This window comes from Propithecus coquereli, unplaced genomic scaffold (genome assembly GCF_000956105.1).
Source record: "Propithecus coquereli isolate 6110/MARCELLA unplaced genomic scaffold, Pcoq_1.0 Scaffold84, whole genome shotgun sequence".
Classification (NCBI taxonomy): Eukaryota; Metazoa; Chordata; class Mammalia; order Primates; family Indriidae; genus Propithecus; species Propithecus coquereli.
In genome coordinates, this window is record NW_012154618.1 from 597,219 (window position 1) to 619,149 (window position 21,931).

The 21,931-nt window shown below is 49.7% G+C and overlaps 1 protein-coding gene across 3 annotated transcripts in view; it reads left to right on the forward strand.

Moving 5' to 3' along the window:
- The window catches only part of GFRA1 (GDNF family receptor alpha 1), a 193,023-nt gene that overhangs the window by 135,173 nt on the left and 35,919 nt on the right, over positions 1-21,931 (forward strand). The gene's annotated exons all lie outside the window — the stretch shown is intronic.

The following is a 21,931-nucleotide window of genomic DNA, read 5'->3' on the forward strand; positions in this document are numbered from 1 at the left end:
GGCATCCTTCAGAAGAGTAGGGCTGGATCCTGGGCTGGGGATTCGGGCGGGGCATCATATTGGACAACATCTGTGCTTTGTACCCAGGGGTGGCCAGGAGCCTTCAGTGCCATCTTTAACAAAAGCCTGTGCTGTCAACGTATGTTAAACAGGTGGACAAGTAGATGAGCGAGTCACTACGTGCTTGTTTTCTTATAGGCTTCCCATTTCTAAAGAGCTCAGAGCAGGAAAATATGTCCAAGATGTTGAAGATTCTGGTTAGCTGAGTTTCTGGTCAATTTGGCTTTTATTCTAGTAGACTGGGGTCCCATTCTTTCCTTGAACCAGCTCTAATAATGACCAAAGAGAAGTGAAATGCCTTGTTATCAGTGTAACACTCTCACGCAGATTTTCTGATTTTCTGGGAGTAATGTCCCTCCACTGTCTTTTTCCAAATAGGAAGCAGGTGACCTGCTGTATGGGAAGGACACGGGTGACCAAGCATCATGTGAACAGAGTTTGCATCTTGGGAGGAGGCAGGTGTTCCAACAGTGCAACTTCAGGGACTCTTCCTCAGTACCAAGCCCCTGGTGCATTGCGGCCCTCTTAGCTGTGGGCTAGGAGCAGATACGGGTGTGCTGGAAGGTCCTGGGGGAGAGGCAGGCCCTCGAGCCAGTAACTGAGGAAGCCAGTCGGTCAGGGATCACGGCACCTCCTGCGAAGATGGGTGAGGTGGACATGGCTGAGGAGCAGGACAGGAAGAAGACGCTTGGGAGCTTTGCTCGGGGTGCTGGGATGGGAAAGGACAGAGATTCTGAAGATCCCTGGATCTGAAACCCAAATTCCTGGGCCCCATTAGCCACTGAGCAGAAAGGATCCCCCTTTCACGAGCAGGACTGAGTTTCTAGGGTCTCTCTTACCTTAAAGCCAGATGGCTCCTCCCTGTCTCTACAATAAGATGTCATCCTGTCTACTGACGGCTGTTGGTCCTGCCTCAAGATGGGGAGCTGTACGGGACACACACGAGTGGAGGAGGAGCCCTCTGTCCGTGGAACAGCAGCTGGGAGGTGGGAGAGGCAGTGGTGGTGACCGAGCCTTTTGCTTCTCTCCTCCTAGCTTTATGTCACACATGAGCGCCAGGGAGGGTCTGGGACTCCTCCTATGCTGGTGGAAAGCCCGTGCTGAGCAGATAACTTGCATTCCCTGACCTGCTCTTCTAAAAAGAGAGACTCCTTGGAGGGCTGGTGTGAATTCCTTAGACCAGGTGGCTTTCCTACTAAGCGGTAGCGAGACTAGCTGGGAGTCAGGAAGTTGGGGGCTCTCAGGCAGGTGACAGGAGGAACCAGATGGTTTAGGGTACCGTACGGCGCCTCAGACTGAGGCTTCCCAGGTAGGAAGGACAGCTTCCAGGAACTTTGAGACACCCCCAATGGCAGGGAGTGGCCTGATCTGATGGGGCAGAAATGTACATGGGCGGCAGACAGCCCTGGCCTAGTCCCTGACTGTGCCCGACCATAGCAAGGTCAGGTGCGGGTGGATGGCAGCCACTGTGCAACGGGGTGAAGGCTTGCTGGGGGGAAGGTGGGCCTGGAAGCAGTGTTTGTGCTGGTGTCACGTTTCTGGCTCTGGGGAGAACCCGGAGGCTGTTTGGGAATCAGATCTAGGCTGTCCTGAGGCCCTACCAAGTGGAATTTGTCTCAGTGTGATTGATGGGTTTTGTACCCTGTCTTGAGTCTTTCTTGGGCGGGTGAATCAGTGACTTCCCCTGGTGTTGCCCATTGTTAAGTTATTTAGCCCATAATTTCTTTCCAGAGCCCGGACTTATTACTCATGATTACCCCTCCCTGTCAGATGTGGTAAATGTAGTTCGAGCTGCTAGGTTGGCTAGCGGTGTTTTCTTTCATCAGATTTTATTAATCTTGTCTTTAATGTTATGCCTTTTCCCCCATCCCTTCTCAGTGCATCTCGGTGAGGCTGTGTTGTTACTGCCCCGAGCAGCAGCTGGTACTAGCTGGACCTGGGGGTTCTGCGGGGCTCACATCACAGTTGCTCTAACCCTCACCCCATCCCTGATGTGGTGACTTACGGCCTCATTTGAATAGCCACCAAGGGAGGGGGTGGCAAGAGGGAAAATTGCTTCCTAAAAATCATATTCTTCGAAAACTTACACCTTCAAATGCTCCATTGTAACATCAGCAACTATCAAAGAGCTGCTCAAGCTCATTATAATTTCCTTGAACTTAATGTTTGCCAATTCAGGCCTTACAGCTTTCCTTCCCCAGGGCCCAAAGGTGCCTCTGCACAAAACCTGTCTCTCTTCCGCCTTCAGATGAGAAGGAACAAGAGATTTTCCTTGACGTTTTTTCCTTTTTCCCTTTCCCTTTTAGGGAAGCTGACAGGTTGCTTTCCTCTTGGGGTGGTTGGGGAGAGTCAGAGTTTGACTGTTAGGGCCTCCAAGCTTATCTACAGAAAAGCAAACACAGAGGTATTATTAGAAGGGTGTGATGAAATTTAAAAAGCTCTCATTCCTCCCCTGAAGCAGTGTCTCCCCTGCCAGTTTTCCTCTAGCTGCTTTTCTTAGGGCCTGGAAGGATGTCGGGACTGAGTTTGGCGAAATGGAAGCATACCCTTTATTCCTGGTGCAAATTGTTATATATATGCATAATTTAAACTTACACCTTACCTCCTTTCTCCCAAACTCTGACATTCACGATAAGCTCAGCACTTGAGCATAGGCTCAGGGTGCCACAGATACCTCTCTTGATTTTGTAATTTATCTCTCAGCTGCCTCAGCTATTCTTCATTACCGGGAGGTCCAGAACCTTCCCCGACCCCAGCATGCACCTCCTGTTTTCATCTAAGTGTTACAGCAAGTATTACAGCGAGTGGTCCCGAAGACAAACCGAGCGGCACACAGAGAGCCAGCAGGCTCAGAGGGGTCTCGCCACCAAATTCTAAGCCCCATCTACCCAATTTTTGCCACTTCTATTAAGTTGAGGTGGTCCGAGGGGTGGGATATCAGGTGGCCAATGCCTGCCAGGTAATAGGTTAGTTGATGTGTCAGGTAATAGGTTAATATTATGTTGATGCACCAGGTAATAGGGTAATTGATGCACCAGGTAATAGGTTTAGTGTTATGTTGATGTGCCAGGTAATAGATTAGTTGATGGGCCAGGTAATAGGTTAGTATTACGTTGATGTGGGTCTTCTATGAGGGGTGGGGGTCTCAGGTGGCTGATGTGCCAAGTAATAGATGGGGGTTTTCCTTATCATAAGGATCACAGAGCCATGCTGAGAAGCCCAAGCCCACTGGCCTTGTGGCTTTGGCTACTGCCACATGGTGTTGCTGTTGAGAGCAGTCCAGGGCGTGCTTGGTGGTTTGGTGGCCTTGCCCTCCTCGGCCATTCTGCACGTGCAAGAGAAGGCTGCATCCTTGGACGCCGGAGGAACAACCCCTAGTTCCTACTTACACGTGCAGCCGTTGTTTCCCAAAGCATGGCAGTTTGCCCTGGTGGGCTGCATCCTCAGGGGTTCCGGCCAGAGCCAGCCCTCCACCTTGAACGCCAGCAGCCAGGCTCTCCCTCTCCTGCCAGGGTGTTCCTAGGTGGAATTGAATGTTGCATTTGCATTCTTTCTGGCCCCCAGTGCTGGGTCAAGAATATCTCACTCCTTCTAGAAAGATTCTGATAATGCTAAACCTCAAAAGGGAATGGGAGGGGTGTGAGGGAAAAAAACTTACCTTTCCAGTACAATGTACTCTGGCGATGGGCACATGAAAAGCCCTGACTTCAGCATTATACAATTCATCCACGTAACAAAAACATTTGGACCGCCTTCGTATTTTGAGATATATACATACATAAAGGGAGAGGGTTGGAGGTTCTGTCTCCAAGGCTCTTTTGGCCCTGCTGAAGATACACTTGTTTCTCCTTGTGTCCAGCAGCCTGTCCCCATGATCTCCAAGAGTGGTAGCTTTGATCAAGTCACCGAGTACATGGTTCTACCATTACTCAAGGACTGAAGATCCTATAATTGTATCCTGGAGGCCTGGGGGATTTTTAGCAGAACCCAGGTCGTCTCCCTTGGCACAGCTCAGAACAGCACATGCAATTTCCAAAAAGCCAGCCCCGCATTTGTCACATTGGGGGTGACTCCGTTATACATAAAGGAAATGTATTGTTAACTTGTTGATTGTGGCAATTGGGGAAATATGTCACTAAACCATGCAGCCAATCTCTGCTCCAGTAGCTTATTTGGCCTGACAGTATTAGTACACCTTTAAAAGGTGAGAAATGTGTTTCATTTGCCTGGAATCAGACCCCTTTTGCGCAATAAACTGTGGATCTTAGAGATCAAGGACATCTTCTACTGCTTGAGCTTAAATTCCTGAGTTGAAAACTGGATTCTATATCACTATATCCAGGCTTGCCTTGGCATGCAGCAAGTGCAGGGGAAAACGGCTCAGAGGATAATTAATGCCTAAAACTAGATGGGTAGATTAATTTGGCACTTAATTTTATTTTACGCCGATTCATTCACAAATGGAAATCAGCAATTAAACAATGCAAACTTTTGAACCATGGAAAGAAAGGTTCGGGAATATGAGAAAATACAAGTAAAACATTTTCCAGTTCATTTGAGCAGTTTTCATTTCAGATGATTACATGAGTGTCTTTAGCAATGCATTCAGAGTGCGCTGAATGGCTCGTTTTTGATGCGCCCCACCTGCACGAACTGCCTGCCACCCTGTCTGCCCTGCAGGTCACTGGGTTTCTATGTGGCTGCAATTGTCATCAGGACCCTGAGAAAGGAGCAAGGATATCCCCCGACATCTGCTGACGCCCGCCCTGGTCTTCTTTGACTCATCAGGCAGGGAGGGGCATCCTCTAGCTGGCTCTTCCGGCCTCCACTCCCAGCCTGTGCCTGGCGATGTGTGGCAGTTCAGCACCGCTCAGCAGCGTCAGAGCGCCCTCAGCTCAGCCTCGCCGGGTAACCTGAGCCGTGAGTCAGGCGGGAGCCAGCTACAACCTGCCCCATCTTGTCGCCTTGTATCGCTTTCCTTGTCTCTCCTTTGGCAGCTGCGAGCGTGAAGCCATTTGTCTGCTCCTGCTGGAGCCTGTCACTAAAAAGCTCCTGTCTAGTTTCACTCCGTCCTCCCTCTCTCCGGCTGGCCCCCTCCCCGCGCCTGCCCAAGCTCAGGATCTCTGCCTCCTTTCCCTCACCCCCTCCTCCTTCACCTGCCCACATCCTCCCAAAGTCACTTTTGCCACTCTTGGCCCAGAGACAGAAAGAACTGGGGACTCATTTTCTCTGCATTTGCATATTGTGTTGATTATTGCATCCATGTGGACAGATGGGGTCTTGGCACTAAAACTGTCTTTTACCGTCTTTGAGTGTGAAAGCGGATGGAAAGGAATGGAATTGAATCTGCCCAGGAAGCCCAAACAGGGAGCCTGTATTTCTTTGGGGGAGGGCTGCCTTGGTGGAGGGTCTCGGGAGACATTCGGGTCACACCTTGGGGCCCGAGAAGTGGGAAGCGAAGCAGAAGGAAGGAAGCTCAGCTTTGGGGGGATACGGTGGTGGGGGTCGGAAGCAGGGGGCTGGGGACTGCCCTGGAGGCAGAGGGAAAAAACTCAGTGTGATATAAAGGTAAGACATCGGCGCCCCCAGTGAAAGGCTACAGTGTTGGATTCATCCGCCAAGAGTTCAGGGGAACATCAGAGAACATCCAGGTGGGAGCAGAGTGGAGGGAGGATCAGAGTGGGGGAGGCTGGTGGCTGGGAGGCCATTAGGAGGCTCTTGCAGGCACCGACTATGAGAAGGGACCAGTGCAGGGGCCACTGAGAACAGGGTAGGAATGTGAGAACATCATAGATGCCACAAAAAGTGTTTACTAAATATTTGCTGAATGAATAAATTTAAAACATGAATAGATTTTGAAAAGGGGCTGGGATATAGGAGTAGATTTTAGAATCATCCACCTAGAGGTTGTTGTCGAAAATGTTGGTAGAATTTGTTCCCCAGGAAAAAAAGTGGGTGAGAAGGGAAATAGGCCAAAGACTGAACCTCGGGGGCACCAGGTCTATGGTGAAAGCATCTGAAGAGGCCTTAGAGAGGTAGGAAGTTGGAGAGTCAGAATCAAGCAAAGACCTCAGCAAAGCGGAAGGGGAACAGAATCTTAAAGAAGAAAGGGGTGTGGTCGTTGATGTCAATCACTCAGAGAGCAGAGGAGGAGAACTCAGAGGGACACGGGATTCAACACATAGGAAGTATATCCCTCCATCAGTCTCTCCATCTCTCCTTGCATTTATCCATTCACGTGTCCGTTCATCTGCCTGTCCATCCATTTGTCCCTCCCTCCATCAGCCTGTCCCTCCTCCCCATGCATCCGTGCATGCACACGTCCATCCTGCCAGCTGGCCTGCATTTACTGTGCAGGGATGAAGACCTCGTGTCTCACGTGCAGTGCAGATATGAGCGCAGGCACACACGGTCTCTGCAGCAGGGCATGGCCGTCCCCGGCAGGGAGGAGAGCAGAGGTGGGAACAGCTCAGCCTGGTGGGGGGCAGGTCTTCCTGGAGAAGCTACCATTGAACTGGGCTGACTGGACGAGTGGCAAGAACTAGAGTCACAGGACAGAGGCCCAGGGCTATGGGTTTGGGGAGGGTACAGGAGGTAAAACAACCACCCATGACTGTGCTGATGAAGAGCAGCACTGGGCAGGCCACACACCTCACAAATGAGACTTCTCATCAGCTTAGACACCCTGCAAGGGAACAACCAGTGAGTGGCCAGCCCAGGGGTCACCCAGCTCCCATGTGGAAGAACTGGGAATGGACCCAGCCAGGTTAGCACCCTGAAACCTGGCTTCTGTCATGCTTTCCAAATGACTATCTCTCATGACAGGAATGCAATGTTCCTACACTGTTCAGCCTTCCTACCTTCAGTTCCAGACAGCCGGAATGACAGTCCTGGCCAGCCTCTGAATCCAGACGCTCTTTATGGCTCAGTAACTAAGGCAGCATCAGTTTTACAGACAGTTTTAACGGAGTGTTAAAACATAATGTCCATCAGAGCCTCTTAGCATCACTTACAAAATAAAAAAAAGAAATGCTGCTCAGGTAATACAAGCTCATTAAGTTCTTTATCTAATTTCCTTTGAGCACTCATTGCTTAACATAGAGTGGTTTACCTGTGACAGCTTACTGATTTTGAAAGAGTTGTTTCTACAAATGAGAAAAAGAATATCCTCCCAGACCACATTGGCCTTATTATTATTATTATTATCAACTCAGTTATCTACTCTGGGCATGTTTATCGAGCTCAGTCTGCTGGACTCCGAGGGTCCTAGGTGTGTAAGTCGCCTGCCCCTCTCCCGGGCACGCACGCTCACCTGGTTTGGATGCCTCCACTCCCTGCTGAACTGTCATTTGGGTTCAGAGTCCTCCACCCCCACCTACCTGAAGGAGGTAGGTATTGAGGACCTGGCCGTGTACTCACAGGATAGATGAATTCTTTGCTGTCACAGAATGACAACCAGCTCTAAATTATCCATGGCTGTGTCACCAGGTTGGGGTCATCCAGGTGTTTTGCCTTCCTGCCTTCTCCCTGCCCTGTGGTCGGTACATTAGTCATTAGGAAACCCTCCGTTTTGTGGAGTGCGTCTTCAGTCAAGCACTGGTGACAGGTGTGTGGATGGAGGACCTCGGGATCATTCCTGGAGGTGCAGAAGAGGGGATGGGCGGGGGACCTGAAGGGGGTACCTGGCTCCCCGGACTTCAGACCACCTTGTCTGAGACTGTGGGCAGCTGAGAGAGGCCTTGATTTGCTGAGCTCTCCCTTCTCCCCGTTCTTTTGCACCCCATTCCTTGCTCAGTGGATGAAACACCTTTGGAAAAAAAGCTGTATGAAATGGAAACATCCCCTTCTCTTAAAATTAGAACCAACGACTACAAAAAAGATCGTGAAATCTGTCCGCTTGGGTTTAGGTCTGGGCTGGGGTTGGGGGTGCGTGAAGCTAATGTGCTGTGTCTGTGAATTTCGTGGTTGCTGGTACCTGAGGAGGCCGGTGGGCAGAGCAGAAGCGTCCCCCTGAAGAGGAACAAGCTGTGTGTAGCAGCAGTGGGATCAATACGGGACTCCCTCGGCTGCCTGCAGTCTTGGACAGGCGATCTCAAGTCGAGGGACCCAGAGACCCGCTTCGAATCCCCTGCCTGCCCCTTCTTCGGCACTTCTGACAATGATCCTTCCTGCCCTGGCCCCCACAGTGGACAGGACTTCCTCTTTTGGTCATGCCCACTTTGTAGTTGACATAATCACCTATAGCCTGTAACCCAGAACATTCTCATTTTTGTGCACAGAAATCTACCTCCCTAGTTACCTGTCCTGTAGCCAAGGAGAAGAGTGTGTCCTGTGTTTAATTAGCATCCCTTGACTTAAGGAGGGCCCCGTGGAAGGCAGGGCTGGGCCGGGCAGTGTGACACCAGAGCACCTCCTCCCATGCCTCCTCCCATCCCTCCTCCCTCACCTCCTCCCACACCTCCTCCCTCACCTCCTCTCTCACCTCCTCCCACCCCTCCTCCCACACCTCCTCCCGTGCATGGGCTGCTCTCACCCTGGGGGTCTGGCCCTGGACACCTGCCTAAACCCTCCTCAGTGCCATTGGGAGTGGGGAGTGACTTCTTCCCCACCTCCCAGGCCAGGGTGGGCCTGCATCTCACAGCCAGGCTTAGAGTCCCGCACCCAGGGAGACCCCAGCCTCCCCCACCCCCACCGCTACCATTACCCTAAGTTAGGGATCCAGCAGTCACGTTGTCATTTACATTTCTACGGGGCATTTCCAACTCAGTGAATGGGAAATTGCTCTGTAATTTCCAAAGGCAATTAATTATGCAGAAAATTTTGCATCCAAGAAAAACAGGAATTTAAAAGAACCATCAATGTGAAAAAGTACCACATCATGCTGGGGTCTCGGGAGTTGTGTTTTTTTTTCCCTTCCCCAGTTGCTGTCAACGTAAGTGTTTTTGTGAGGGAGAAAGAGACCTCGGCTTGCATCATGGTGCTGCTAGTTCTATGGCGCAGGTAGCTCAAGGCCTCAGTTTCCCATTTATAAATGGGGGTACTGGCTCCATCTTCACAGGGCTGCTGTGAGTTAAAGGAAATACATGTGTGCAAGTGCCTCTGCACGTGCCTGCCACCTAACACAGAACACTCTCCATAAATATGTCCCTCTTTCTCCTTCATTTCTTCCATAAGCTTTATCAAAAAGGACAAAGAAAGCTTAAGATTCCAAATGTAACATCGCCCTACCCCAATAATAGAGATCTCTAAAGCAGGATTTGTGAGCCGGGTGCAGTGGCATGGCCCTGTAGCCTCAGCCACTCGGGAGGCCGAGATGGGAGGATTGCTTGAGCCCAGGAGTTTTAGTCCAGCCTGGGCAACGGAGAGAGACCTCATCTCTAAAAAATAAATAAATAGTAAAAATGTAAGGATTGGGGGGCAGGAGGGCAGATTCTTAATGCTTTCTACTTTTATGCACCCATAGTATTAAGCAGCATGTGGAGATGCCAGGGCCGTTTTGTGAGGCCGTGTTGCTAAGCTTTATACATCATCCTCTTTTCAGCCTTTGTACCATTAGAGAAAACTGGGGCGTGGGGGCGGGGGTGGACAAAGTCCAGAGGTGTTTGAAGCATGTGTCATCTCAAGAGCATTTCTGTCCGGAATATACAATTATTGGCATACAAAGATACACAGTAAGATGTGAGCCAAGCTGGCCATGAGACTGCTGGGCATGGAGTGGGGAGATTCACTATTGTCTGGACCGAATAGGCAGTGGGACCCACCAGCTGCCCCGTGGGCACGTGCTGCTTCAGTGACCCGGAGTACCCGTGAATAGGCTCATAGAGATGCTTGTGTCTGAGTCAGTGGCATGAGGGATCCAGCAAAGCCCAGTCACTGACTCAGTGGTCCTGAATCAGACACCCCCGTCCCTCTCTGAATGGTTCTGTGTTATGAATCAGCCTGTCATCCCCTTAGGAAGCAAGCCACAACCAGGACACGCTGGCTCTTCATGCAGGACTCAGGAGCTCAGAATCTGCAGAGGCAGGGACATCACTGCTGGAATGAGTGGGCGATGGTGATGGTGCTGAGGGTGATGACGAGGACAGCAGCATTTATTTGACATTTACTGTGTGCCAGGAGCTGTGCTGAGTGCTTGATATCGACCCCGGAAGTGGGGGCTGTCATTACCCTCCCAACTGCGTAGATGAGGAGGTGAGCTCTTCAGCAACGTCCACATCACCCAGGTGGTACAGTTGGAACACGAACCCGGAGGGTCTTTTAGGCTGCGGAGCGTTCTCGAATGCTCTGCTCTGCCCACTTTTGTACACAGCATGCGGGTCTTGTAAACCGCCCACATAATTTCCAGAGACACTTAGGGTGAGTAGAATTGGATACTGGGGGTGATTTTGTTTTTACTTTTAATTTATTTTAAAACAAAAAATGTTAAAGTGAAGGACCTTGGGATCTTGCCAAGATAGGGCTTGAGTGCCCCTCACCAAACATATTTCGTTTATCATTAAAACAGAGGTTTTCAAACTTTTTGGTTTCTGGATTGTTTTACGCCCTTAAAAATTACTGAGGCTCTCAAAGGGCTTTTGTTTATGTGTTAAATCTATAGATACCATATTGGATCGAAGCTGAAGAGATGTTTACATGTTTATCACTTTATTTAAAAAGAACATCAGGAAGCTCCTTACGTGTTACCACAAATAACAGAACATATTTTCATTAAAAATCACCATATTTTCCCAAGCCAAACAATTTAGGGAGAATCGTGGCATTGTTTTACACTTTTATAAATCTAGTGTCCGGCTGGAAGACGGCTGGGTTCTTTTATCAGCTTCTGCATTCAGTCTGTTGTGGTGTGTCACGTCATGTCATGCGGCCTCTGGAAAAATTCCCCAATGCCCTTATGAGAGATGAGAGTGGTCAGGGTCAGTAAGGTCTTAGTTTGACAAGGAGAATAGTTTTGGCCTCACTGAACCCCTCAAAGTCCCTCTGAGACTGCCGGGATCCGTGGACCTCGCTTTGAGAACCGCTGAGCTAGACGGGCCAGAATAATCTTGGGCTGGAAGACGTGTGTGTGCACCAGCGTTCCCCAGGTCTCCTTGAACCACGGCAGCGTGGGGCTGCCTGCCCCGTGCCCGGGCTGTTCGGCCGCAGCTGGCCGGGACGCGAGGCTGTGGGGTGTCTGTCGGAGCTGGCGTGGGAGCCCCTCCAGGTGGAGGTGCGTTGAGTAATTAGAGAACCGCCGAGAACAGTCTCCCGCCAGCTGTGCAGTGGCTCCCGGGTTGCCTGTCAGAGGCTCTGAGAGATGCCCTCCTGACAGCGCCTTCGCAGACAGCGCTTCTCTTCTCCAGCGCACCAAAGGGTTTCGCCACCGTAGTCAGCTTGGTCAGGCAGAACCCTGGCTGGTGTGAAAAAACCCTTTGTGTCCAGAAGGACTCGGTGGAGCTTTTCCCTTACTTAGGTAGGCGTCTGGAGCGGGTGCCATAGGTCAGCCCGGTCCTGGGCGGTGTGTCTTGATGCGGCCATCTCAGGGGCAGCCCCGCTCTGCTCTTTGCGCCTGTAATCATTTGCCGTGGGGAGAACGAAAGGATTGCAGCGACACTGGCCCTGGGCTAAACCCCAAAAATGGAAAGGCCAAGAAACCCGAAAGTGGCCAACCCCCCGAACACCCAACAAGGGGGAATCCCAATGGAAAAATAACCGGCCCCAACCCAAAACCGGGAAACTCCTAAAAAGGGGGCCGGGGAAGGGAAAAGAAAACCCCCCAAAAAAGGTCCCCCGAGCAAAAGGGCCTTAACCCGGTTCAAAAAAACCGGGGGCCTAACAAAAAACCGCCGCCAAGCAAGGAACGGCAACAAGGCCAAGCCGGCAAAACCCAAGGCAAAAGGGGGGGCCCAAGGAACTCCCAAAAGATCCGGTGCCCCAAGGCCGGGGGTCCCCAACCTTAACCCGGGGTGGGAATAAGTTCCGAATAAAGAAGTCCGGGGGGGGACCCGAAAAATTGCAATTTTTACAGCATTCCCAGTGCTGCTGCCACCGGTCTGGGGTTCAGATTTGGAGACCCACTGCCTCAGGGAATGTTGACCAGGTGACCTGGGCTGACGGCTGCACCCTGCTGTCAAAGGGAGCCACCCTTTGACATTGAGAATGAGAAGGTGTAGGCACCAGATCAGCCTTGCTGGGCATGGAGACTTAGGAGAGGACACAGGAGACAGTAGCACATGTGGCTGTGGTGTGGGCTGGCAGCCGGGTGGGAGCTGGGGGACAGGGAATGCAGAGTAGCCTGGAAAGTCAGAGCCGTGGGTAGGGACAGCACTTGGAAAGTTTCCCTGCTGCACTAAGGTTGGGCTCTACCTCGAAGGCTGTGGGGACCTCTGTGAGGGGCTCTGTTGCCTGGTGATAGCTCCTCAGACACAAAGGGGCCTGAAACGTGACTGTGTATCTATTGAGTTACTGCGTGGGCGGGCCCCACTGCAAGCCGGGCCCTTGCCCTCACTGCACTGGAGGAAGGAGACAGTCTGCTGTCTGCAGGCTGACCCTCGTCTGAGATGGAATCCACTTGGCTGGGTCATGCTTGAAAATGCACAGCAAAGCAGAGGGTTTTAGGCAATTAAATGAAAAGAAATTCTCCTCCCAAAATGACCTTTGGAGTAAAATTTGACCTGGGCTGTTCAAATAAGGAAGCTGACGTTTACTCTGCTCTTCTTGTCACTTTTTATGGGTGGAAGCATCTTTGGTTGTCAGGAGGGAACGTGGGGTGGGCAGGGTCTAGAATCTGTACCTACAGCAGAGCTACGATGCAGATTCCTCAGGCAAACACACACGTGTGTTTGAGATTGAAGAGCACTCTGATCCCATGAGCCAAGGTCGATGTGAACCCCTGGCCTGCACAAGTACCCCTCTGCTCGCCGAGGGGCCATAGGAAAGGGCAGGTGGTGGGGGCAGGTGGTGGGAGGTTGGGCTCCATATTCCCAAAGGGACTGTACCTTCTCCATCTTTGTTCTTGTCCCTCCATAGCTGCCACCTTGCATTATAGGTGCTTAGTAACCATGGTAATTGAAAGTTTGGTTGCCTTTCTTGAACCCTGGGCACTTGGTGCCAGGTGCTGCCCTAGGGGCTGGGCTACAACGCTGAAGATGAGCGGTCTCTGTCCAGCATGCCTGGATGCTGAGATGCCTGTCCCATTCCATCCTGGAAGCCTCGGGCTGAGGACTCCCTCCAGGGGACTCCCCAGTACTCCCAGTCTCAGAGAAAGTGGGAAGGGGTGTGCTCTGGGTGTACAAGAGGTGCCACCATATACTGCCTGTGCGTGCGATTCTATTACCAACCCATGCAGGAGAGCACCCTCCTGAGGGAGCCTGGCTAAGTGCTCCCTGTCCACGTCGGTGGCAGGGGGTGCTGGCCTTAGGTGTTCCTGGAAGCCAGCTGAAGTCTTCCCATGCCAGGTCGGCCTCCCTGGTGGGGCATCCTGGGATCTACCTGATTCCTCTGCACCTGTCCCCCTGTGCAAAGGAGGAGCGACACCTGGTCCACATCTGCATCTCCGGGCTGTGGCTGGGGAAGTAGAGCTGGCGTGGAAAGCACTTTGAAAGTGGCAACAGCAGCATTCCCATCCAGCACTTCACTGAGCACTGAACCCTGCGCCAGGTACTGGGTTACGGGCTTTAATCCTCACCCTGCCCTGTGGAGGAGGTGCTGTCAGTGTCTGTGTTTCTACGTGAGGAGGGCAGGATGCAGAGAGATGAAATGCCGCCGCAGCAGGGCAGTTGGGGTTTGGTCTGACATCAGGGCTGTGACCCACCCACTGTGGGAAGGCTCTTCCAGGGGAGACCCCCGAGGAGGTGGTCCCGGCCAGGCCAGCCGCTCCCAGATCCCTCCTGTCTCCAGCTCCAGGAGTGATCCCTGCGGTGAGGGAAGGCTGGTCAGGGGCTGCCGATTTCTCCCTGTGGGACTCGGGAGCCCCACTTCCCAGTTTGTGGAGTAGACTCACTGCTTGACTTTCAGGGCACCCTCTTGGGGTCACCATGTACACAGCTCTGCCAGGGGGGGTGCTCAGAGACAAGGCCCAGGCCCAGATGGCTCCCTCCACACAGCATGTCGCAGGATTGCAGTTGAGCCCTGCTAGGCAGTAGCAACAGATAGTATTTCACAGATAGTATTTTTTTATGTGTTTAAACTACAAGCACTATTCAACACAAAGAACGCCCACGAATTCTGTCCTCACTTTATTGAGCCTAGTAAAGAGCACTTACATCCACCTAAATCAGATTTGGGCTTTTGGAGCACACAATTCTCATCAAAATGGCAGCAAAAGTCCAAGAACAAAAATGAAAAGATGGAACATTAATTCCTCTTTCAGTGCCATGAGGGTGAGTATGAGCTTGAGAATCTGGCTTCTTTCCAAAACCTGGCTCTAACTCTTACCCGCTCCATGGCTTTGGGATGACTGTGGATCTTTCTGGGCCCCTGTGTCCTCAACTGTAAAATAAGGCTAACGCGGCTAGTACAGTTGCCACGTGTGAAATGACACAGGCCTGAAAGCACCAGGCTGGTGACAGGTTCTTTGTCAGTGCAATTGCTTTAAGTACAGCGTCTGCAGGTGTTAGGTTTGGGCTGCTGTTTCTCCTCTTCTGTGCCTGTTACGTTGCCGAACCTATAGCACCAGGGTATCTGTGATGAGTATTGATCTGTAGGGGACTGGAGCCACAGTGTGTTATACTCAGATTCATTCATACATTCATTAACTCATGCATTCAACGGTTATTTACCAAACATGTCCTCTGTGCCAGGAATAATTCTGGGTGCTCACCTCCCCTGCCTGGTGTAGGCAAGACTGTTCAACGAAGTGAAAACATAAAACAAGAAGTGATGGAGGGGACGTGTGGCAGCAAGGCCGAAGCTGGCACCCTACTTGGGGATTAGAGCCGGTGAGGGGCTCAGAGGAGACCCCTGAGATCACTGTGAATGGGTCAAAACAAGCCTTGGGATCCCCCAGGCTGGGAAGAGAGGTTAAGGGGCCAGTTTATTAGAAAATGGCTCATGTGGACCCTGGAAGTCAGCTCCTTTGCCCTAAAGAAAAAAGGTGAGAAATGCAGTTTTAAATGCAGCTGTGAGAGCTTTAGGTAAAATACGGAAGATGGTGCCAGGGGTTGAGTGCTGTTGGTGAGAGGATGTTGAGCATGAGAATGGGTAACCAAGAAGCGTTATGGATTTTCCCAAAAAGGGGGAATTTATCATCTGATGGCAATGGAGTGATTTATTCTTTTGATGTATAACGCCGCAATTCCCCATCTCCTGAGCAATAGTGATATTCTTCACACCCTATCCGGGAAGAAAGATATTAGGGACGAGTTGTTTGCTAAGCTCAAAGTCTCTGTTGACCTTAAAACAACTTGCCTGGAAGAAAAATGACCTAGTGTATATTTACTACTGAATATAATTTTCCTTAGGAAGTGTGCAAGCCTATTAAAGATTAATAGGGAATCTTATTTTCATATGTTTGTTTAAAGTTAGTTTGTGCAAGCGTAGGTTGTTAGCCATTCAGGAATCTGTTTGCCTTTCCCTTTCCCTGACCCCTCCCCACTGAGCCCACTCAGAAACTCAGCTTCTTTAAGGTGAGGAAGGTAAATTAACATTCCGCTCAACGGAGCTTGGGGCTCACGTACGAGAGAGGCATTTAGTGCTTGTCTTTTGGGTGTAGTGGAAAGGGGAGGGGTTTTGCAAATTATTAAAGTCAAGAGAGCTTGTGCCATTTTAATTTTTCATTTTCTGGGAACCCCCAAAGAAGCAAGGTTTGACTGAAGAAGGCCAGGCAGCGTTAGGGATAATTTTTAGAATCTACCTGTGTTTTTCTAAACTAATTAGAGTTCAGTTCCTCTGACTATAAACATCAGGGTGCTAAGTTGCCTACCTTCTGAGGGTACAGACAGCACCTCCTTAAATGAACACAAGCCTCATGGCTGCAATTGCCAGACCAGCAGAGGGCAGCGTATGGGGACCACATGTAGTGACCTGTACAATTGCCTCAGCCTGTTTCAGGGGTGTGAATAAAAGGCATTGCTCTACTTAAAGATGTGGAGGACTCACCGGAGAAATCTCTCTTTGGTCTTAATGGTAAGACTAAGCCTTTTATGCCAGTTATTAGCAGATGAAGTCTAAGAAAAATACCACCCTGGTCGTCTCTACCCTAGGACTTCATAGGTCTCAAGGTCAGTGTTGATGTCCTGGGCTGGTCCAGAGCAGAACAGAAGACACCAGTTCCGATGAGGTGCTGTCCTCAGCTAAGAATCAGCAGTGGTCGTTATCTGGTGCTAGGTGCCAGCTACACCTAACTCTCCCAGGAACATTTTTGAGGGACTACCAGTCATTCAACCTGAGTAAATTAAGCTTCAGAGAAGTTAAGATAACTTGCCCAAAACGTTATGGTTAGTTAAGTAGTAGAATTGAAATTTAAGTCCTAGTTCATCTTCAAATTCTGTATTAAAAACCCCTATTGTACACCGCTTTCTCATGGTGTTTTAGTTTTCTATTGCTGCTGTGTCCACAACGAGGTGGTTTCAAACAACATGAGTTCATTCTCCTACAGATGTGCAGGTCGGAAGTCTGACAGGGGTCTCACTGGGCTGGAATCAAGGGCTCGACCGGGCTGAGCTCCTCCTGGAGGCCCTGGGGGAATCCATTTCCTTGTCTTTCAACCACCTCATGGCTCCTTCCTCCATCTTCAAAACCACCAAAGGCCAGTTGAGTTTTTCTCGTATCACATCACTCTGACTCTCTCATCTGCCTCCCTCTTCCACTTTTAAGAATGCTTGCGATGACACTGGTCCCATCTCAATAATACAGAATAATCTCCCCACCTCAAGATCCATAACCATTATCAAATCTGCAAAGTCCATTTTGCCATGTAAGGTAACATATTCTAAGGTGCCAGGGATTAGAGTAGAGATACCTTTGGAGGGGGGCAAAGATGCCCCAAAGGTAAGTATTCTGCCTATGACAACTGGTTTTTCTTCTGAGCATCTATATTGTTTTTAATGTTTGTGATATCATGAAGTAGTTGTGGAACTAGTCATTTTACCCCTCTTCCCGGTGGTTGCTAGAAAGCTCAGAGCCAAATGTATAGCTTTCATCCAGACAGGGGCAGGTGTCCATTCTGTACCAGCTGTAGCACTACCTCTGTCTTCTATTTCTATGGCTCCCAATTCCCTTGCTAACTTTTACATTTATTCTGTTGCATCGTAGCTGTATCTGAATACATTTCAAAATTCTTTCTGAAGCCCAGGGGTGTGTGTAAATAATTAAATGAAGCCATGGTCGGTGACCTTTGCTGCCCAGGGTTCCTGAGCAGTTGATGTGGAGCTTCTTAGAATTCCAGAATTAACAAGAGACAACTTCTGTAAGGCAGTCTTGAAGATGGAGGTGTCTGCAGAATTCTACATGAAGTAAACTTATGCCATGTTGGTCTGGAGTTTTAAGGTGTGGTTGTTCTGGTGAAAGATTGGTTGAACATTGAGATTTCTATTTCTCCTTGTGGTTCAAAATCACAAAACTGATTTCCAAAGTTTGCCTGCAGAAATATAAAAGACTTATTGGATAAGATTTACTCTTAAAACATTTTAATATATCTGTCACCCGCAGTTATCCTAGCAGGCAATTATTGGATACCTGAGAGCTTTGTGATCGGGTTCTCATCCAGAAAACTTGTGATTTCTTTTCTTCTTCAATTTCTTCCCTTAAAAACAAGTACCACCAAAGCTAAAGCTAGATTTTCTGCACTGATGGCTGTAGCATAGCACAGGTAATACAAAACAACTTTATTTGAGTTGGTGATGCAGCCTAGGGCTGTTTGGGATCTTTCTGTGCTCCCATTGCTGCCTGTGGTTTGCTTATACCGTGACCATCAGTTTGTGCATTGGGAGAAATTGGTTGAGGGCAGTGGAATCTTGGCCAAAGGGCAGCTCTAGGGCATCTGATGAGGGGCTGCTGGAAGCCCTTTCTCGGTTGGAGTGTATTCCCTTGCCAACTACCATGACTCGCTTTTCAGATTTGCTGGGTAGAGAGTAGCTGTCAAGCCCTGTCAGCCACTCTGTTGATGTTGAGTGACGGCTGTCAGTGTTCATGCACGGTGGCTTCGGGAGGGATGCCAACCCACGCTTTCCTCAGGGGGCTGCTGCAGTTCGGTGTGTTCAGGAAAGCTAAGGAAGCTTGGCTTCTCTACCCTACAGCCTACTTTCGCTGAACCCTCCACCTGGAGAGATACCCCAAGCAGGATTCATGGCCGGAAACAATGCAGGACTCCCTGCATTGCTGGAACTCCTTCCTCAGTGGGTGAGGCTTCGTCAGGGCCCCAGTGGGTCAGGCTTAGAGCACAATGACAGAAGCCTGCAGCCCAAGAGTTGCCAAAAGCCAGAGGAGCAGCGGTGGTCAAGGGATGCTCTGAATATAAGAGGGAGCCTCACTGTCAAGAGAAGGCTGAGCAGGGATTTAGGGGAACAGACATTGATCTCTACTTGGCCACAGGGGCCTTCCTGTCCCAGGAAGCAAAGGTGTTAGGAAAATCTCAAAGGCTTCTTGGACCTTGTAGGACTCTTTCCCAACAACGTAGCCATGGTCTGGCTGAGTAACCACAAGTGCATCAGTTGTCCAGGCTTTAATATTCCCACCACGAAAAAAAAAATAATCCTGCCATGAGTGGAAACCCATATTAAGGGGCTGAACACAAATGTGCAGCGCTGTGTGCTTCTGCGCCTGGGACGTGCAGATGTTCCCCAGGGCCTTTGCGTCTCCACAGTCGCTCTCAGGCAGGGGAGGGGCCTGGGTCTAGCTGCCCAGCTCTCCAGCCTGCTTCCAGGCAAATGCTAGGTCTTCCTTTGCCCCAGAAAGCCAGGGTGCATAGCACACAGTGGGGACTAGGGACACAGAATAACACTCCCTGAGAAATGTATCTAACATAGGCTCTGATTTCCTGAAGGATGCTTTCCAGATGTGTGCTTCAGTAGACTGCTGGAATAGAAGGGCTAAGGTAATTTTCTAAAAACAGAAAGAGGAAAAATCTGTTTTGTGTCAGTATGCCAGACAATTGCCATCCCAGTGTTCTAGCTTTGTCATCCCCAGTCTAATATTAGCAGCATGTTTTTCAAATTGCTTTTGTTCTGCATGAGATATTAGCAGTATTCACAAACTTACCGATGTTTAGTCATTTAAAAAATATATCTGTTTCCTCTAAGCCCCTGGGGAAGAGTAGTTTTTTAAAAGTGCTTTTACTCTATGAGTTCATATAACTGAGATGTTTTAAGTAACACTACAGGGTTCCTGGTTTGCATTTCTCAAAGTCGTTTTGGTCAAAGTCGATGCCTTTAATTATGCAGATGTAGCCTGTTCTAAGTATGTAATATGAGGGCCGTTGGAAGATAGACTAAGATACAGTGCATGTTTCTCTATGTGGAGCTTTCTGTGTGCTTTGCGGCAGGGGCTTAACATTAGAATGGGCCAGGAATCGAAGAGAAAAGATGAAGGGATGGAAGTAAAATTTTATTGGGCAACCAGTGTATTCCAGGTTCTACGTGAGGAGTTTTATATGATTGTCATTTAAATCTCACAGAAACCATTTAAATTGACTCTTTGTAGCACTGAGCCCATATTCCAGGTGAAGAAACTGAGGCTTGAAGAAGTTAAATAACTGGCTAAGGCGTCAGAGCATAAAAGGGGGAACTGGGACTGGAAACAGGTGCTTGTCTCTTCCAAGCCTGTGAACCTTTTTGTCCGTCATACTTTGTTTCCTCTGACGGCCCACTGAGAAAGCTTCCGGAACTAAATGGCTTGAACTGAAAAGCAAGACTTTGAAGCCCTAATGTCTGCATTGGGTTCCGGAAAAAACCTCAGTGATTTCTTGCACAGGTAGGGCAATCAAGGGATCCTGTCCCAAAGTTCTGGGTTCCTACTGGGCAGGAAAGTCCTACAGTCCTGTATGGTACTGGTAGGGTCCAGAAGACCCCTCACGAAGGGGAGCCTAATGCACTGATAGACCTCTAAAGCCAGGGGAACATTAGGAAGATGTCTCCAAAGAACAATCTAGTCCATGGTGGCAGGGGAGGACAAGTATACCCTTAATAACTTAATAAAATCCCAGGGAAATGAAAGTCAAACAGCCCCCACACTTCTCCCCTCGAGGGCTGTCACAGGCGGTTGGCAGTGCCTCTTCCTGTGAACGCCGTCTGCCGCCACCCGCCATGTGACTCGGAGCAGGGGCTCAACCTCTTTGGCTCTCGCTGTCCTGTATGTGAGATGAGGGGATGCGCTAGAAAAGTCGTATCCTCTAGGCTCAGAGGAAACCAAGTGCCTTAACACTAACATCATGGGTAATGGAGGAATGAAATATGGGTAAGAGTAATAATGCTTTGAAAACAAGTGTTTTGGTTTTTTTCGAGGAAGCTTTGAGTGTCCCATAGACTATATTTCTGAAGTGGAAGGGAAATCCAAGAGCTAAGAAGTTAAGCGAAATACTCGGGAACTCTGGTCAATTAGTGCCAGAGCCTGGATCCCATTTAAGAACTCACAGTTCTTAGTCCAGGGCTGAGTTCCACCAACCACACAGCTTGTGTCCAAGTGTAAGATCTGCTCTGGAAAAACATTCAAAGGATTACGATAATCCAGGATGAGTTAAATTGGGCATTACTGGTGTGTTTTTACCTGTTCTGCATAACACTACATTCCTAAAACTGTTACAGAAGAAGTAGGTAAAGAATTTCCCCCCCACCATCAGAAGACCATCTGCTGTCTGAGACAACTCTCCTCGATATTATCATTATAATCATTTTTCTATTTCCACTTAGCAGTGTGCTTCCTTGAATATGATACTTGCTGCATAAACCAGTTTTTGTAGTGCTCCTCAGGCCATCTTGGCCTCAGGCCTGCCTTTTCCTCCTCTTCAAGGGTGGGAGATTTTCTCTTACTGACGGCGATACATTTCTACATTAGTGCCTATTCATTTCCTTTTCATTTTCTCAGAGAAAAACAATCAGAGCTCATCATTGCTGTAGTCATGGAGATTTCACATCTCCAGAAGAAATCCAGTTGTGGGGTTTCTTTGTTAATCCCATACTGGACATTTAAGCTTCCTTGTTTGGTTCACAGCAGCCCGGGCAACAGAAGACATGGACACTGATTGCGGCCCCATTCATCACGCAGGTGGGCGGGGGAAGCGTGTGCAGAAGGGACTGTCCTGGGGTGCTGGAGCCATGCATACAGCCGGTGCTCAGGCAGTAGTTGGGGACTGGACAGATGGAGGAACCAGAGTTCTAACAACTGCCTAGACTCGTAGCTCCTCACCATACTGTGAGCTCAACATGGCCGTGACTGATCTCACTCTCTTCCTTGCAAACCAGGCCTCCCCTGTCTTTCCTGCCAGAGTCCCGCTGTCTGCTGGGCTGTCTGTGTCCTGATTCTTCCTCTCCTTTCTGAAGTCTTGACTTTCATTTATCGGTACCTATGTTTCCAAGAATTCCTTCTTCCTCCCCTCAGTCCTCCTCTCTGGTTCACGGCTGCAGTCTCCTAGTAACCATCCCTCCCACCTCTGGCCAGTTTCCTGCTCTCCCCATTGCTGCTGGAACAGTGAGGGCACAGAGTAGGTCTTAAGCAAACCTTTGCTGAACAACTGAGAGACCAAAGAGAGTCTTCTTCGTACACAAATCTGATCATGTTACTTCTCCGTTTAAAATTCTTCAGTGGGGCGGGGCATGGTGGCTCACACCTGTAATCCAAGTTCTCTGGGAGGATGAGGCAGGAGGATCTCTTGAACCCAGGGATTTGAGGTTGCCATGAGCTAGGCTGATGCCATGGCACTCTACTCAGGGCAATGGAGTGAGACTTTGTCTCAAAAAAAAAA